At 44.1% G+C, this 16470-nt stretch overlaps 1 protein-coding gene across 5 annotated transcripts in view; it reads right to left on the bottom strand.

The window, feature by feature from the left end:
* The window catches only part of SNX21 (sorting nexin family member 21), a 368146-nt gene that overhangs the window by 192916 nt on the left and 158760 nt on the right, over positions 1–16470 (bottom strand). The window lies entirely within an intron of this gene.

A 16470-nucleotide genomic window follows, 5' to 3' on the forward strand; every position in this document is an offset into this window, starting at 1 on the left:
TAGGAGCATGGAGATTAGGAAAGCCGAGTTCACTCAAGAATTCACTCAGATCCATAGGATGGGTGTACAGTAATGGAGGTGCATGAACAGGTAGGAGACACAAGGAGAAGGACCCTGCCGAAGGCTTACAATCTACAGGGAGAGGTAGGGGGTAGGGACAAGAAAGATAGAGGAACAGAGTTCAGCTGCAGGTTTAGAGCACCAGTGGTGGGGGAGGGGTAGGCCAAAGTGAAAAGGTGTGTTTTGAGGGCCTTTTTGAAGATGTTGAAGGAGGACACAACCCTAATGGGGGGAGGGAGTACGATAGTCATAGTCTAATGTCCTACCGTTATGTACAGTATTTCTATAGCATTGACATCTTATGCAGCACTTTACAGAGTACACAGTCATGTCACTGACTATCCTCAGCAAAACCCACAATCTAAAATATTATAATGTATTTATATAGCACCGACATCTTCAGCAAAACTTTACAGAGTCCATAGTAACATCACTGACTGTCCTCAGAGGAACTCCCAATCTAATTTCTACCATACTTATAGTTTAATATCCCTGTTGTAGTCTAATTCCATTTGTGAGAGGAGCCAATTAATTTATATGTATGTTTTGGGGGTGAGGGAGGCTACCCATGGAAACACAGGGAGAACATGCAAACTCCATGCAGAGTCCTGATCCAGATTTCAACCAGGAACCGTAGCACTGCAAGATGAGAGTGCTATTCACTACTCTACTGTACCAACCAAATTAACATTTGCATAATGTGTCATCCTAGTATCCTAATATGGTGGAATACAAGTGGGTCACTTGTACTAATGACAAAACAACATAGCAAATGTGTTTAGTTGAAACTACCTTATTCTTCTGTGACTATCTCGTGATGTAGATAAATGAGAACCTTCACAGGCAAACCTAAATGAACCTGGCCAGAATAACTCTTTCAGTAGTCAGACCATTTAATAATAATAATACTTCCACACATGAGTATTTTCCCAGGTCTAGGACTACCTTTACTGGGCAACCTGAGTCTCAGTACAGTATCTACTGTGGAATTATTGGCCTTACAATGTACTGACTCTAATAGTTCTACACAGGAGATGTAGGCACAATAGTTAATTTATTTGTTCTAATATGTAAAACATGGGTCAATAACATGGTTCAAAAGCTCCACAACCACATGGAAGTCCACAAGGCTTAGCCAGCATCAGCATTTGCAATGCAATATGCTGGTAGGTCAACAAAATTCCTGTGTATCAGGCTTAATTTTAATTTTCAGTCAGTGTTTCTGTACCTACTGATGTGTTCAGTGGAATAAGCAGTTCATCCTAGGCACAACCTACCTACTCTAGTGTTTTAATGGTAAGATAACTAAATTGTTTCCTTCTTAAAACTGAAAGTGTTTGCAATTTTCACCATCTCATAAGCAGTAAGCAATGCCTGTAATCCATCACTTCAGGGCAATGAATGGAATATGCAGATCATTCCCTGAACAGCCAGGTATACACTCAGAAGCCCTGTTTTTTAGTACATCTATAACTTGTTTTTTTTTTCTTTATGCTACAAAGCTATGTTTGCAGACCACTGCTTGAGGCTGTTCAGTGACCATTAGTGCAAGCTAAGGACTGGATAGGGTTCTAGCAGTAGGACCTATGACAATCTGTTACCAAGTCCCCAGTTATATTTTCTAAGGCAGCGTATATACATCCAATTTTGGTGGGCCAATGATTGGCCAATATTACTACTTTCATTCATTTTCACCTACAGAATCTGTTTATGGTATGCAAAATCTGTTGGCCCTCAAACTACATGGAGGTGGTAAAATTGACCACTGATTGCCATTCAAAATTGAAAGCGCATATGCACCCTTAGCTTTTGCTGCTGTTGATCAAAGAATCTGTCTCTTTAGTTACCTTTTTAATATATGCACATACACTAGACCAGGGGTCTCAAACTTGCGGCCTGCGGGCCATTTGCGGTCCCTCGATACAATATTTTGTGGCCCGCGCCGGCAAAAGCTACCTTATAGTTCGCTTCAGTACTCCCAAGTAATCCGCCGCATCCCCGCCGCTAAACTAGGGCTGCAGAGCCCTCAAATCGCCCAGGGGGCAATCTGCTGGCATTTCCTGGAAGGGGCAGAGCTTTCAGCTTCAGCTCTGCCCCTCCTGACGTCAATCGCCTGCACGGATCGCCGCCTCTCTCTGTGAAGGAAGAGTGAGAGGGGCAGGCAGAGGCGGCGCCGCAATTGACGTCAGGAGGGGGGCAGAGCTGAAGCTGAAAGCTCTGCCCCTTCCAGGAAAATGCCAGCGGATTGCCCCTTGGGCGATTTGGGGCTCTGCAGCCCTAGTTTTTACGGCGCGGACACAGCGGATTACTTGTAATGGGAGCACTGAAGCGAACTATAAGGTAAAATAAGCAAAATAGTTCGCTTCAGTGCGAATTTGATTTTGAAATAAAAATCAATGCAGGGACCGGGACCAGGAGTGTGTGTGTGTGGGGGGGGGGGGGGGTGGGGGGGGGGGGGGGGGGGATAGACTGGGAGCTGCCGACTGTGAAATCCCTTATGCGGCCCAGCCTCATCCTGACTTTGCCTCCTGCGGCCCCCAGGTAAATTGAGTTTGAGACCCCATGCACTAGACCAAGCCGGATGACAAAGACCTCCTTGGTCAAGAATCTAGAATGCATCTCGTGTGTGTACAGTGTTTGCTTGATGTCACCTACTTTAGGCACTGCCAAAGAGCCCCTGATCACATTATTCGCCTACTTACCCCTCCCACTCTGTCATGTGCCACACATTGTCCCTCCGACAAACCCATCCCATAGTAACAGGCTAGTGACGTGTCTGTACGGCTTAGGCTCCCAAACTTCCCCCGGAAGGATCAATCCCAATTCCTGCAGGCAACAGTTATCACACGTGTGTACGAGGGTTTAGACTTCTGGCTTAAATAGCATAAGATGAACAACTAACCATTGAGAGAGACTTAATTAAACTTCTACAACTGATGACTTTGGCAATTTAAATGGAATACATTACAAATGTTGTGCTCATTCAATGCCTATTGCATCAACACTTCATGGCAGCCAGCAAACTGTAACATTACCCTTATTGATGGGCATAAGAGGTGTACAGACCTAATAACCATGGACATAGTTACAGGGGATGCAGAGGTTAGGATTTAACCTTGGCCCTTGGACCAAAGGACTCACCTAGGGCCCTCCACTATCTACCTAGGGCCCTTCTCTATCTATTTTAGTTAATTTAAAGCATAAATGACTGTTTGAAAAACATTTATACACCAATAATGAGTAATCCTAATGAATAAATCTGTCAAGGGGTACTTGAGAATACATTATTTAAAGTAAGGGGTGCTCAGCAAAGCCCATATTTTGTAAGGGGTACATGCTGTGATAATACTGAGAAACACTGAGCTGTGCTTCTTAGAATAACTGAGCAGTAAAGTTATGCCTGCCAGAGTCCAAAGAGCTGCATAAATAGATAAATGATTCATACAATAATAGCATCTTGCCAGCCATGAAATATCAGTATAGCGGTGAAGGGGCTGACCCTTAAAATAATAGGTACAGATATTATTTTAGCTTTATCCATGCTAGCAAGCGTCTCATTAAACCATCAGAACTGTAACGTTACCCAGAGAGGAACACATTAACTTCTCAACTGACCTGGTTGACAAACTGCTAAAGAGGAAGAGCTGGAAAGCTGGGAGGGGCAAAGCACAAATGTCCTGACGCATTTAGACAGATGGAAGAGGGGACAGGGCAGAATGAGGCAGGCACAGCTTAAAGTTGTTCCAGTTTTAGATGAAGTGTCTCAGAGGTTTGAGTAACAGATATAGTATTTCTCTCCAATGAAATGCATGATGCACAATCCTTGTGGTCAGGACCTGTAAGGTAGCTCTATTCAATGAGGCAAACACAGCCACATGCATGACAGCCCACATGTGTCACTGGACTAGGAATACAGCGTAAATCACAGTTGTAATTCGTATACACTTTTTTTAAAAAACTGTCTTTTAAAAGTTATCAGTGGGGTGCGTGAAAAAGGCTCCTGAAAGTCCACTGAATGTCATTCATTGATACACAGAATTTTAAATCACAAATATGTGGCTTTCAATTATATTTTAAAGCATGTTATAAGCAAGAGGAAATTAATACTGGACAATTAAAACCTGGTACACACATCCAATTTTGGTTAGCCAATGATTGGCCAATTTTACCAGCTTCATGTAATACGAGGGCCTTTAAATACTTAAAAATTATGTTGTGTAGGTAAGCTCTCATTCTACATAGGAGTGATGTGCAGTGCAGGCCCTCATGTAAGTGTCCAGACTCAGACTGCCTCTACAACAGTATAATGCCTTGCGGTCTCCCATCGCCTGCTGGACTGAGATTTTAGATTCATTGCTCTGTCTAGGGTCTTTTTTTTGTCTTAATTAGGTTTTGCTGCAAATTCTGCATTAGAAAATGCAAATAAACAGCAAAAGTGGTGCACAGGCTATTTGCAACAAATACCGGTACCGAGGACACTAATAAAAGTGGTAAATGTTTTGGTCATGCCAATCAGTCTGCAAAACGTAGTTATTTCAGCCTTATCAGCACTTTTATAAATGTGCTGATAAGAAAAATTCTAGGAATTACTGTAAGCTAAAGAGAAATTGCATGCTGTAATTACATAAAAAAATAAAATTGTCTCCTAATGCCTATATAGGTAATATAGCTATCCTACCTGCCTTTGGCCCAAAGTATTGTCATTTGTTCTGGTCAGTTATGGAAAAAAGAAAAAACCCCGCAGGGGTACCAGGAGCCCTTATGGTGTATTACCTTCAGATAAAGGAATTAAAATTAAGAGTAAATATACTCACAAGTGTAGGTTGCTATAAGGCAACCACTTGTATAGGCGTGTAGGGAAGTCCCGTCCCCACTCGGTCTCTTTGTAATGCTCGGTCGCTGCTCCTTGGAAAAAGCCTTCACTTCTTGTTAGTTGTGAAGGACCCCAGAGTCTCTTTGTATAAAGGGAACACCGAACACACTATACGGGCGCCTCCTATCCCCTTCGAAAAACAATATTGTCATTTGTGTGCAAAACATCACTGACTGCTAGGTTCCCTTTGAACTGTCTGCATTTGTACATGCACAGAAAGACACAATCTGCAAACTAAACGAATATTAGACAAAATCATTGCAATATACAGAGCTTAAAATAGAGCTTAAAATAAATCTTCACAACATAAATATATAATGTCAGTCTTGGATGGTTCCCTTATGAATAATGAATTATATTACTGATATTGCTCTCCTGAAGAATATCAAAGACCCCCTGGCTGCCTATTGTTTACAAGCACTTCCTCCCCATAGTGACATCTATACTGAGTGCTTTGTATACCAGCTATAATATAATGCCTATGCACTCCCCCACTATCCCTATTAATATTAATTTTACTATTACTGATTTATAAAGTGCCAGCATTTTCTGTGGCGCTGTACAGATAAATATTTTACAAAGAAGTATTTTACCAACAAGCATCAGGGACAAATAAGGCCAAAGCACCTAACACATGAATGACAAATACAATGGAATGTGAATGTATAGATGACTTTCGGTTTAACAGTTTGTAAGTCAGTAAGTTTGCAGTTTCTCCTTGGCTCCCCCATAACCCCCCACAGATGCCCATTTCTCTGAGAAAGGTGTGCTTATATATGCTTATATACCTGTGATTTGTAGTGAGGATTGTAGATGGTCAACGAGATGCAAATACTTTTGGCTTGCATGCAAATGTAATGCAAATTGTATGCAGGTTGAAAACTGGGCCAATTAAGGTAGGAAGTTAATTGACTGACTCAGTTCTGAGTTGCATACAATTTTCATTACCTAATGAGAGGGAAGCCTCAGGGTCCTATTGAAGCTTCCGCGTCGCTATTTCTTGGTCCCCTGTTGATGAGCGCCCCCCAAGCCCCCCCCCCCCCCCCCCCCGGAGATTAAGGACAATGCATTGTCGCTAATTACATCAGGGTTGCGCAGTTCCTCTTCTGGTTCAAGTGCATGCAATAGCCGACTGAGCCCGCCAGCTGCGGGCTCCCGTGCTACTGCACATGTGCAGGTAGGGCTTGTGCAGCCATTGCACGCACTTGAAGTAGGAAGAGGAGCTGTGTGGCCCCGATGTGAGTAGCGGTCAGCAATGGCGGGCTTGTTAGAACCGAGGGAAAGCATCCTGAGGCTTCTCTCTCTAAATAGTAAGTAGTAGATTTTGAACCCAAGCTTCGGCTTCACTTTAAATTTGCATAGCTGGATCCATTAGCATCTTGTTGAATGTCTCTGGTGAGGACTGGTCATTGGCCTCTGCAAGTCCATTTCTATTTTCTTCTGTGCCTGGGAAACAACAGTGGCACTGGCAGAAGCAGGAAGAAGAGGGCAGAGCAAAGATCAGACCTGATTCATACACAAGACTGTTTCTGATCTGCCCCAGCACAAGAACCTGGGACTCCCAACCAACCCCTTCCCCACATGCACACTCTATGTGCATTTGGAGCGGAGTACCATTATTGCAGTACAACCCCCCCCCCCCCCCCCCCGGAAAGCTTCAAGACATTTCAATGAAGATAGGTTGTCCAACCACTTGACTGCTTCCAACAGTTAAAACACCAGGGAGTCAACCAATCAGCACCTGGGCCTAAAGGAGGTGCAGACAAAGGAACTAAAAGTAGAAAATGACCGGGTCTCAAGTGATACTTGACAAAGGCCTACATGCCAAAACATTGTGTGTACCTATGCTGTGATACAATACAGAATTGAGCTTCTATAGCCTTTAATTCCAGGTCGAGACCTGGTTATTTTCTACTTAGAGTAAGCGTCAAGACATCACATGGGCTCTGCAAAAGCTGTAATATATTGTCCTCTGCACTGCAGACTTTCTGATATTATTAAATAGGCTTCAATATTGTACCCAGGGGTTTGCCTGGATGGCCTGGGCTCAGAAACAGCCTTATCTATAATGATGGGAATACACAATGAGATATTTCAGCAGATTTACTGTCCGGTCGATATTATGATCGATTTTACCAATTGTTTTTCCGATCGATTTCCATTCACTTTTATGAGAAATCGATCAAAAATCAGATCGGACATATCGGAAATTATCTATCGAACCATTTATATGCCAAAAAATCTCATGGTGTATTCCCAGCATAAGATCAGTGTATACTAGGATGCTGCAGAGAATTGTTTGTAACAACAGATAGCCTGTGTGTTCTTATAATGTCTCTTTAGGGAAGAGATATCAGTAAAGCACTGTAACTGCATCTTAAAGAGACACTGAAGGGAACAAAAATTATGATATAATGAATTGGTTGTTTAGTACAGATAATTACTAGAACATTAGGAGCAAAGAAAATATTCTCATATTTTTATTTTCAGTTACCCTATTTTTCGGAATATAAGACGCTCTGGAATATAAGACGCACCTAGGTTTAGAGGGCAAAAATCTGGGAAAAAAAATGTATACAGTGTATACTAAACCTGGTGTGTCCATATTCCAGGAGCGTATTGTACAGTACATGTTCTCCCCATTGTCCTCTTGTGTCCACTATGTGTCCCTTTCTGTCCCCCTGTGTGTGGCATCCCTTCCTGCCACCTTGTGTGATCCTCTTGCCCCATGTGTCCCCTCATGTCCTGTGTGTCTCCTCCAGCCCCCCTCTGTGGTCCTCCAGGCCCCTTGTGTCCACTCCTGTCCCCCTGTGTGTGTGTGTCTGTGTCCCCTCCTGCCCCCCTTGTGTGTGTTTCTGTGTCCCCTTCACCCCCCCCCCCCCTGTGTGGTCCTCCAGTCCCTGTGTCCCCTTCACCCCCCCTGTGTGGTCCTCCAGTCCCTGTGTCCCCTTCACCCCCCCTGTGTGGTCCTCCAGTCCCTGTGTCCCCCTCCTGTCCTCCTGTGTTTGCCCCCTCCTGTGCATGTCCATGTGTGTGCCCCCCCAGTCCCCATCCTGTCCTCTGTCCCCCCACCCCCATGTCGACGCTCTCCCCCGGTAACAAGAACTGCAGAGCAACTCACCTTTCTATGGATTCCAGCGCTGTGTAGTGTGCTGCGTGGTCCTCCGCCTCCAGCATGTCAGCTACACCTGTAAATGAAGAAAAGTTAGCGCAGAGACGCTCACCTATACGGCGGCAGCCGCGGCGGGGCAGCACGATCTGCAGACATCTCTCCCGGGAGGCTTCCCCTAGTGACGGCTCCTGCTAATGACTCATTGAGTCATGGGGAATGACTCATTGAATCATTCACAGGAGCCGTCTCTAGGGGAAGCTGCGCAGCTCCCCCTAGTGACGGCTCCTGTTAATGATTCAATGAGTCATTCCCCATGACTCAATGAATCATTAGCAGGAGCCGTCACTAGGGGAAGCCTCCCGGGAGAGATGTCTGCAGATGGTGCTGCCACCGCCACGGCTGCCGCTGAGTAGGTGAGCGTCTCTGCGCTAACTTTTCATTTACAGGTGTAGCTGACATGCTGGAGGCGGAGGACCACACAGCAGACTACACAGCGCTGGAATCCATAGAAAGGTGAGTTGCTCTGCAGTTATTGTTACTGGGGGAGCGGACCCGGCAGACCACACGGGGGACAAGGCAGGGAGTCCCCGACAATGCGGCGGATTGGCGGTTGGCATCGGCAGGCGGTTCTGAAGTCAGGGATTCCCTGCCTTTGGAATATAAGACGCAGGCACTTTTTCTTCCTATTTTGGGGGGAGAAAAAGTGCGTCTTATATTCCGAAAAATACGGTATATAGTGTTTTTTTTATAACATTGCATCATTCTCTAATATTTAAGCAACCTTGTTAATCGTCATGATTTTTCTGTATAAATCGTTGGTTGTTACGATACAAAATGTCAGTTAAATATATCATATAGGAAACACACACAGTGATATTTGAGAAATTAAAAAAAGTTTATTGGATTTACAGAAAGTACGCAATAATTGTTTAAATAAAATTAGGCAGGCGCATAAATTTGGGCACTGTTGTCATTTTATTGATTCCAAAACCTTTAGAACTAATTATTGGAACTCAAATTGGCTTGGTAAGCTCAGTGACCCCTGACCTACATACACAGGTGAATCCAATTTTGAGAAAGAGTATTTAAAGGGGAACTTCAGCCTAAACAAACACACGGTCATTAAGTTACGTTAGTTATGTTAATTAAAATAGATAGGTAATATAATCTCTTACCCACCCTGTTTTAAAAGAACAGGCAAATGTTTGTGATGTCATGGGGCAGCCATCTTTTCCATGGAGGCAGCCATCTTTTTGGTTGAAAGGAGGTGACAGGGAGCATGAGACACAGTTCCAACTGTCCTGTGTCCTGATCACCCCTCCCAGCTGCGCCCGCTAGGCTTCAAGTTTCAAATTCAAAATCAAAGAAAAAAACTGCACCAAAACAGCAGAATGAGAACAACAACATCAGAAATCCCATCATGCTTTGTACAGCATCAGGGAAAAAATGCCCGGGCAGTTTTCTTCTGTGCAGCTAAAAATGAGGCTTGGGTAAGAAAAACAAAGTTCTGATGCTGTGAAACTGTTAAAGAAACACCATGCCTTTTCAGTGCTCCTGAGTAGATTTTTAGTAAAGACAAGACCAGACCAGAGCAGTGGCAGGCAGCGCGGGATGCAGGAAGTAGTAAGTTGTTGCCTACTCGCTGCCGCTATACATTCTAGCTTGGAGGGGGAGTGGTGAAGGAAGGGCTCCCAGGTGAGGGAGGTAGGAGACTGCCCCCTCCCCACTGCTCTGTGCCTGCCACTGCTCCTCCTTCCAGGCTACCTAGTCTGGGGACACCTATAGACCTGGCTAAACTGGGGACACCTATAGACCTGGCTAAACTGGGGACACCTATAGACCTGGCTAAACTGGGAACACATATAGACCTGACTAAACTAGGAACACCTATAGACCTGGCTAAACTGGGGACACCTATAGACATGGCTAAACTGGGGACACCTATAGACCGGACTAAACTGGGGACACCTATAGACCAGGCTAAACTGGGGACACCTATAGACCAGGCTAAACTGGGGACACCTATAGACCTGACTAAACTGGGGGCACCTATAGACATGGCTAACTAAACTGGGGACACCTACAGACCTGGCTAACTAAACTGGGGACACCTACCTGGCTACCTATACTGGGGACACCTATATCTAACTACCTATGCAGGGGACACTTATAGCTGGCTACCTATACTAGGGGGAAACTATACTCAGGCACTAGGCCCTTCATATGGCCCTTGCCTTAGGCCCTGCATACTCTAAGGCCATCTTGCATTGCTGGCAGTATCACCCAGCAAAGCACCCAGCCCTCCCCAGCCAGCTCTGGCTACCTAATCCTGGTATATATCGGCACATGGCTACTGTCTCCCTGGACTGTCTCTCTGGACACATGTGTCTGTCTCCCTGGACTGCCCTCAGAAATGCTCACAATCTATTCCCTACCATAATCTAATGCCCTACCAAATGATGTATTTATATAGTGCTAAATTTCTGGATTACATGCATATGTGAGCTCAAAATCTCGAGGGGGGGATTCTGTGCCGGGGGGGGGGGAGCGATCCCGTGCTGCGGGGAGGGGGGGTGCGATTCCGTGCCGGAGGCGGGGGCAGGTGGCCCCCAGGCTGAAACTTTCCTGGTGGGCCCTTAGTGTCCCTGACCAACCCTGCCTGAAGACAAAGATTGTTCACCATCATGGTTTAGGGGAAGGTTACAGAGAGCTGTCTCAGAGATGTCAGCTGTCTGTTTCCACAGTTAGGAACATACTGAGGAAATGGAAGACTACAGGCTCAGTTCAAGTTAAGGCTCAAAGTGGCAGATCAAGAAAAATCTCGCATAGACAGAAGCGACGAATGGTGAGAACAGTCAACCCACAGACCAGCATCAAAGACCTACAACATCATCTTGCTGCAGATGGAGTCACTGTGCATCGTTCACCCATTCAGCGCACTTTACACAAGGAGATACTGTATGCGAGAGTGATGCAGAGGAAGCCTTTTCTCTGCCCACAGCACAAACAGAGCCACTTGAGGTATGCTAAAGCACATTAGGACATGCCAGCTTCATTTTGGAACAAGGTGCTGTGGACTGATGAAACTTAAATTTAGTTATTTGGGCATAACAAGGGGCGTTATGCATGGAGGAAAAAGAACACAGCATTCCAAGAAAAACACCTGATACCTACAGTAAAATATGGTGGTGGTTCCATCATGCTGTAGGGCAGTGTGCAGGGACTGGGAATCTTGTCAAAGTTGAGGGACACATGGATTCCACTCAGTATCAGCAGATTCTGGAGACCAATGTCCAGGAATCAGTGACAAAGCTGAAGCTGCGCTGGAGCTGGATCTTTTAACAAGACAACGACCCTAAACACTGCTCAAAATCCACTAAGGCATTCATGCAGAGAAACAAGTACAACGTTCTGGAATGGCCATCTCAGTCCTTAGACCTGAATATATTTTGAAAACCTGTGGTGTGAGTTAAAGAGAGCTGTCCATGCTTGGAAGCCTTCAAACCTGAATGAACTAGAGATGTTTTGTAAAGAGAGGAATGGTCCAAAATACCTTCAACCAGAATTCAGACTCTATTTAGAACCTACAGGAAGCATTTGGAGGTTGTGATTTCTGCAAAAGGAGGCTCTACAAAACAGTGATTTCATTTCTTTTTTGCCTAATTTTCTTTAAACAATGATTGCACATTTTCTGTAAATCCAATAAACTTCATTTCACTTCTCAAATATCACTGTGTGTGTCTCCTATATGATATATTTAACCGACATTTTTTATCGTAACAACCAACAATTTATACAGGAAAATCATGATAACCAGTTCGGTCTATCTGGACGAGCTTCCTTGTCCAGATAGGCACTGCTGCTTTGCCTGCGTGGTGCGCGCGATCGGGCGCGCACCCGCCGCTAGCCCCCCGATCAGTGAATGGGAATATAATTCCCATTCACCAATCTAACTTCTCCGCAGAAATACCGACGCTTTCTATCCAGAGAGCGCGGTATTTCTGCCCCCAGGAAACTTCTTCTCTACTTTTTAGTTCCTGGATGCGACATCGTTCGCATCCAGGACTTTTTTCACTGTGGCCATCTTGTGGCCAAATAGTAAACTGCACCCACACACAGTTTTAATTAAACAATTACTTTATCTTACATTTAAAATTAGCAATTTCCCTCCCACACCAAAAATTACCCACATACACTTTTTATTAATTTTTTTAAAAAAAAATACAATAAAAAAAAACAAAAACATCATAAATAATTACCCAAGGGTCTGAACTTTTTAAATATGCATGTCAAGAAAGTATGTTATTATATTATTTAAAATTATAAGCTTATAAATAGTGATGGACGCAAATTGAAAAAATGCACCTTTATTTCTAAATGAAATATCGGCACCATAAATTGTGATAGGGACATCGTTTAAACGGTGTAATAACCGGGACAGATGGGCAAATACATGAGTTTTAATTACGGTACCATATATTAATTTCAAACTATAATGGCCAAAAACTGAGAAATAATGAATTTTTTTCATTTCTTTCTTAATCTTCCTGTTAAAATGGATTTAGAAAAAAATAATTCTTAGCAAAATGTACTACCCAAAGAAAGCCTAATTAGTGGCGGAAAAAACAAGATATAGATCAATTAATTGTGATAAGTAGCAATAAAGTTATAGGCGAATAAATGGAAGGTGAACGTTGCTCGGATGCATGAGATTTTCGGCACTGCGGCGCTGAACCGAATAATTAACAAGGTTGCCCAAACTTTCGCTTTCCACTGTATAACTAAACTAAAGGAGATTTTTTTTTCTGTATCAAAAGTGGAATGTCTGTTTAAAGACAAGCAATAAAATGACAGACCACATATATTATAATAATTGTGGGATGCAATAATAAAAAAAACATCTCCAATATTACTCCAAGGCTGCAATTTAGTTACATAGTTAAATAGTTATTTGGGATGAAAAAAGACTTACGTCCATCGAGTTCAACCAGAAAACAAAATACAACACTAGCCTGCTCCCTCACATATCCCTGTTGATCCAGAGGAAGGCGAAAAACCCTTACAAGGCATGGTCCAGTTATCCCCAAAAGGGAAAAAATTCCTTCCCGACTCAAGATGGCAATCAGATAAAATCCCTGGATCAATATCACTGGGCATTACCTAGTGGATGTATTTCAACGCAAGGAAAGCATCTAAGCCCCCTTTAAATGCAGGTATAGAATGTGCCATAAATACTTCCTGTGGCAATGCATTCCACATCTTAATCACTCTTACTGTAAAGAACTCTTTCCTAAATAAATGGCTAAAACGTTTTTCCTCCATGCGCAGATCATGTCCTCTAGTCCTTTGAGAAGGCCTAAGGACAAAAAGCTCATCCGCCAAGCTTTTATATTCCCCTCTGATGTATTCATAAATGTTAATTAGATCCCCTCTAAGACGTTTTCTCTCTAGACTAAATAAACCCAGTTTATCTATCCTTTCTTGGTAAGTGAGACCTTCCATCCCTCGTATCAATTTTGTTGCTCATCTCTGCACCTGCTCTAAAACTACAATATCTTTCCTGTAATGTGGTGCTCAGAACTGAATTCCATATTCCAGGTGTGGTCGTACTAGAGAGTTAAACAGGGGCAATATTATGCTAGCATCTCGAGTTTTTATTTCCCTTTTAATGCATCCCAGAATTTTATTAGCTTTAGCTGCAGTGGCTTGGCATTGAATACGATTATTTAACTTGTTGTCGATGAGTACTCCTAAGTCCTTCTCCAAGTTTGATGTCCCCAACTGTATTCCATTTATTTTGTATGGTGCTAGACCATTGGTATGACCAAAAGGCATGACGTTACATTTTTCAACATTGAATATCATCTGCCATTTATGTGCCCATATGGCTATTGTAACAATTAGTGTCAGCAGGATAACAGATTTCTGATTAAGTGGTGATCTGCAGTATCACCAATAATACAGATACTATATCTGATTATATGATGATCTGCAGAATCATCAATAATACAAATATAGTAAGCAAGTGGCGTGTAAGACGTGACAGAAGTCACTAGCTTTATTGCACAACGTGTAGTGATTGGTGCAAACAGTAAGTTTCTGATAGAATCTCCGCAGTAACCTCACTGGAGACGAGGGAGGTTACAAATAGAACCACAACGGTAACCTCACCAGTGGCGAGGGCCCACTGGTGAGTGAGAATAGTCAGACAGATCAGGTAGGCAACAGACGGGCGGATAAGGTACAGAATCGACAAGCAGAATCAGAGTGAAGTTCAAACAAAAGTCGGCAACAAGATCAGATGGGCAGAATCATAAGGTAGAGAGAGAAGTCAGAACAGGCAAGAGTCATACACAGATAAATACAATAAGTATGTTTTTCACTACTGATTACAGCTATCAAAGGTCTGAGCTTTAAAACGAAGTATTCGCAACAACAGACAATGAGCAAATGACATCTCCCAGCTTAAATACAGAAAGCAAATTCAAGCCGCCCGCCCAGAGGGCTGAACCAATCAGCCGCGTGTGATTGGCAGGCTGGTGTCAGCTGACCGCAAGATCAGCTGAACTGTCTCTTCAGATTATAAAGGTCCTGCCATCCTGCCCGCGAGCGTACTGTCCTAATCTGATGTGCAGAGGAGACCTGTCCTGCCAGGTGCTGTGCAAGGTGTCTGAGAGGATGCGGCCGTCGGCCAGGGTGACGTCAGACGGCGGAAGCAGCACTCTCCGCTGGCGAGGTGATACTGCTATGCCTGGTATTACCCCCCCCCCCCCCCCCACCCGAGGCGTGGCCTCTGAACACGCCCCAGATGGTTTATCAGGATGTAAAGAGTTGAAAATCTCGTTTTAACTCCTCAGCATGAAGACGATGGGCGGGCACCCACGACCTCTCCTCAGGACCATACCCCCTCCAGTGAACCAGATATTGTACAGAGTTCCGCACCCTATGAGAATATCTTCAATCTCATATTCTGGTTCTCCATCAACCAGTACAGGGGGGGGGGGGGGGGAGGATTCCACATGCACAACAGGCTTCAATAATGACACATGGAATGACTTCACACCTCTCATATTAGATGGCAGAGCCACTGTATAAGTCCCATCATTGATCTTTTTAGACACAGGATATGGGCCTATAAACCTGGGTCCCAACTTAGCTTAGGGCTGTCTCAAAGCCATATGACCGGTAGAGACCCACACCATATCACCTGGTACAAATTCCTATTCCAGAGAACGCTTCCTATCGGCATGTTTCTTTTGGGTTTCAAAGGCTTTCTTCAAATTACTTTTGACTGTGGTCCAAATCTCCTTCAAAGACCCCTGCCAACTCTCCAGAGCAAGGAACGGAGAAGACACCACTGGCAAAGGGGAAAATTTGGGTGATCTGCCCGTGACTACTTGAGAGGGGGAAAAACCTGAGGAAGTACTCCTGAGATTGTTGTGTGCAAACTCTGCAAAGGCCAAGAACTTTGCCCACTCAAGTTGAGCATCTGCCACATAGCACCGAAGGAATTGCTCTAGCGATTGATTAACCCTTTCGGTTTGGCCATTAGTCTGTGGGTGGTAACCGGCCGAAAATGACAAGTTCATTCCCAAATGCTGACAAAATGCGCGCCAGAACTTTGATACAAACTGGACTCCCCTGTCTGACACCACATTTTCAGGTACACCGTGCAAACGAAAAATGTGATGAACAAACAGGTCTGCCAATTTTTGAGCAGACGGGAATCCTTCCAAAGGGATAAAGTGGGCCATTTTGCTAAACCTGTCTACTACTACCCAAATGACAGTTTTCCCCTCAGACCTGGGAAGTTCACCCACGAAATCCATGGATATGTTGGTCCATGGTTCCTCAGGTATAGGAAGAGATTGTAGTGTTCCCGCAGGAGCTTGCCTGGAGGGTTTGGTTCTGGCACACACCGTACAATCTCTCACAAACTCCTTGCAATCCAGACCAAGTGATGGCCCCCAAACGCACCTGGACAGCAGTTCTTGCGTCCTTGATATCCCCGGATGTCCTGCATTTTTATGACCATGAAACAGCTGTAGAATCTGTAGTCGTAAGTGCAAGCGCACAAACAAAACCCCATCAGGCTTTCCCTCTGGGACATCTTGCTGATAAGGTCTTAGAGTGACCAGCAAATCTTCCCACGTTTCGGTGGCAGCCAACACTATGTTATCAGGCAGAATGTTAACAGGGGCTGGAGGTTGTACTGTCTCGGGTTCAAAGCATCTGGACAAGGCATCTGCTTTGATGTTTTTGTTTCCTGGTTTGTAAGTAATTATAAACCTGAACCTAGAAAAGAATAAGGACCAACGGGCCTGTCTGGGGTTGAGTCTCTTGGCCCCTTCGATATATTCTAGGTTTTTATGGTCAGTATAAACCGTAATGACATGTTCGGCTCCCTCAAGCCAATGACGCCATT

The sequence above is a fragment of the Hyperolius riggenbachi genome, chromosome 12, assembly GCF_040937935.1.
Source record: "Hyperolius riggenbachi isolate aHypRig1 chromosome 12, aHypRig1.pri, whole genome shotgun sequence".
NCBI lineage: Eukaryota > Metazoa > Chordata > Amphibia > Anura > Hyperoliidae > Hyperolius > Hyperolius riggenbachi.